This window comes from Chrysochloris asiatica, unplaced genomic scaffold, assembly GCF_000296735.1.
Source record: "Chrysochloris asiatica unplaced genomic scaffold, ChrAsi1.0 scaffold00208, whole genome shotgun sequence".
NCBI classification, from domain to species: Eukaryota; Metazoa; Chordata; class Mammalia; order Afrosoricida; family Chrysochloridae; genus Chrysochloris; species Chrysochloris asiatica.
Window position 1 is genome coordinate 1,689,768 of NW_006408726.1, and position 3,531 is coordinate 1,693,298.

The 3,531-nt window shown below is 38.9% G+C and overlaps 1 pseudogene; it reads left to right on the forward strand.

The window, feature by feature from the left end:
• The window catches only part of LOC102830790, a 40,892-nt pseudogene extending 38,955 nt beyond the window's left edge, over positions 1-1,937 (forward strand).
• The last annotated feature ends 1,594 nt before the right edge of the window (positions 1,938-3,531 follow it).

Here is a 3,531-nt window from a genome sequence, read left to right on the forward strand (position 1 = left end):
ACAGTGCGACAAACTGACAGACAAGTGGTGGCTGTTTGGTTTTGGACCTGTAGTAAAATGGAATTATTCCTCAGATTAGGACATTTTGCTTGGTATAGTGGAATCATCAAAAAAAAGAGGAACCCCTCCAACGTGATGAATTGACACAGTGGCAGCAACAACAGCCTCTATCTTAATTATACTTGTAAGGATAGAGCAGGACCAGGCATTCTTTCATTCTGTTGTGCTTACTATTACTATGAATTGAAATTTATTCAATGACACCAAACAACAACCATATCAACAACCTAGGCATGGTTCCTTAAGGGTGAATTAAATGGACAATATACCAAATATTTACCTGGTTTTTTTCAAGGTAAGAGGAGAAAAATTCTAGGTCAAATGACTATAGTGTAACTTGAATTGTCGAATTGGAGAGTCATGGCCCTTCAATCAGATACTAGACTTGCAATTGACAGGTTTACATCTACTTCAAAGAAAGCTAGTTGAGTCCCATTGAGGAAAGTCCCCACTACATTATCAAAAGTTTATAAAGTTAATATCCCTCCTCCACTTCTCCCAAGAAATCTACAGCATTTACAAAAATGACTGTTCTTTGCAGGAAAGGAAATTGTTCTTTTCAGGAACAATTAGACTGGCTCTGAACTGTCATTACTTCCAGGAGACCCCAAACATCACCGTATCCCACCAGCCATAGCACTTTCTCTCAAAGACAGTCCAGTGTATCTTTAAACCCAACCCATCCTATAGTGATTTCTCAAGTCCCAGAAGGCATATTTGGAATAGACATACTCAGCAACTGGCATACCTTCCACAATGGATCATCTAGGTGACAATTTTCAAAAAAATCTCCCTTCACTTTTCCTATTTGGCTGGAACAGAAAACAGATAGGTCTTGTAGAAAAACTGTGGGTTAATATAAATTTAATCTGTTTATGACTGCACATGCAACTGCTGTTCCAGGTATGGTAACATTACTCGAGCTAATTAACACATCTTTTGTATATAACTGTTGATGTCTTTTCCTTTATTCCTGTTTCTAAAGACCACCAGAAGCAGTTTCTTTCAGTTGGAAAGTCCAGCAATACATTTTTACTCTTGTAATTTAGGTGTGAACTTCTAGTGTGGTACTGTAGGATCAGCACTGGACTGCAAACCACAAGGTCAGCAATTCAAACCCACCAGCTGCTCCTTGGAAACACTATATAGGGTCATTCTGATTCAGAACAGACTGAGCAGCATTGACAGCAACAATGGAGTTCTGGTGTGGTGCTTCAGGTGAGTGAACTGCACTACAAGATTTGTTTGAACCACAAAATTGGCAGTTCAAGCTCACCAGTCACTCCTCAGAAACCCTATACAGGGTTGCTATGACTCGGAACTGACTCAATGGCTCATAACAGAAATAGCCTATATCATAAGAAATCTTCAGAGAAATTTATTATCTTTCCATTTAATAAGATACAACATTGTTCAAGTACACTGATGACCTTAAGCTAATAGGAGCTATTAAGAAAGAAGTAGCAGCAAATCTTAGCTTATTGGCAATATGTTTGCATGATATAGGTTGGAAAATCAACCTTACAAAAAATCAGGTACCTTATACTTTGAGTCAGGGTAAGAATCATTGAAAATGACTGGAAAAAACAAATTTATTAAAATAAGGAACTCATAATGAAAACAGCATGTCTTTTAGAACACAGTGAAATATAAAACTGCCATAAATGCAGAGACTTTCCTAGGTGAGAGAGACTGTCTCACAATATCATCTACACACATCCTGGAACTCACATCCTGGAATGCTGTAGTCATGCCCATTGTTCCCTTCATGAACTTCCTTAAAATTGTTTTTCAGAAACTCATGGGCCAGAACAAGCTTGAATCTGATTCAGAGCATGCGCAGAATCTCCAACCGTGACCAAGATATAACCTTATAACAGGGGACACTGTCAATATTATCCTATAATAAGTGATGATAAGCACCTAGAAACCTTTACAAAAGGATTCATTTTGAAAAAAGGCGTCACATGTAGCGACTTACCATTACTATTATTGTTAAGTGCTGTTGAGTCAATTCTGACTCATAGAGACCCTGTATAGGGTTTCCAAGGAGCAGCTGGTGAGCTTGAACCACCGACCATGAGGATCAAAGTAGCTTTGCAGTCTAGTGCATTAATCAACATTGCCATACCAGGACTCCATACTTACCATAACCCCTCCCAACTAGGCATATTTTAGGAAGAATTATCCACTTTCTTTGCTCCCCCATTTCCTTCATGATCATAGCAAAGAGTATAACTGTCTTGTTTAAAACTTGTTCAAGTGAAAAGTATGCAGTGTTGCTTCAAAGCCTGTCATGTCTCACCTTGTTAAGGTACTTTCACTTTTACTATTAAATTCCTTGCTTACATGACAAGCCTGTTCTCTTGCTTTGTAATTCTTACTTAGCAAAGAAACAACCTTTACTCTAGGATCTAGGGAAAGGTTCTGCAACATATGGCAAGGCAGCCAAGAGTTTTGTAAACTGTTGGGAGTCCTTGAACACTCCCAATAACTACACTACTTGGGGTGGCAACCTTGGCCATCTCAGATGGATGAGCATCTGCCAAGACTGGCTCTTTTGTGAGTCTCCTACAGGTAAGGGACCTCTCCTCCACCCTCATCCCAACTGACTTAACAAAAGTGAGCTGACTTCAGTTTGTCTTTTCAAACTTTCAGCTTCCCTTTTCTTCTGTTTTTCAGGGTTTTTGTTTTTTTCTTTGTGAGTACAGGTGTAGATATCTGTCTGCTTAGGTCTCTCCTTGTCTGAAATTTTAGTTTTTTGGTGTAAGCTTATAGTTTTGGTTACTGTTCCCTTTAGTACATGATTAACCCTGAAGTTGTTTGTACCAAGCTGCACAGAGTGAGATCCTGGCTTGACTAACTGGGTAGTTTGCTTAGCTGGGGGGTCTCTACTCTCAGGGAACTTGGTGAAGTAATAGGGACCTGGATTACTTGATTCTTTTTATTAGTGAAAAAAAGAAGAGTGGAAACTCTCTCACTGATAAAATATATTACTTTTCCTCTCTCCCTCTTCCTCTCCTCCTCACCCTGGAGGAATGTTTGTGCTAGTGTTCATCCTTTGTACCAAAGGGTTGGCCTTGGAAATTTATTTTCTAATGGAAGGTTCTTATTTTTTTTTTTTTTCTTTTGATGCAGAAAGTATCAAAGGAAGATGGAAGGAATAAATGAATCACTGTACCAAAAAGAAGTGGTTGATGTCCAACCATTTCAAGAGGTAGCATATGATCAAGAGCCAGTGATCCTGAAGGAAGAAGTCCAAGGTGCATTGAAAACATTGGTAAAGAACAAGGCACTGGGAACTGATGAAATACAAATTAAAATATTTCAACAAACTGATATGGCATTGAAGGCACTCACCCATCTCTATGCCAAGATATTTGGAGGATAGCTACATGGACAACTGACTGGAAGATATCGGTATCTGTGCCCATTCCAAAGAGAGGTGACCCAATGGAATGTGGAAATCAT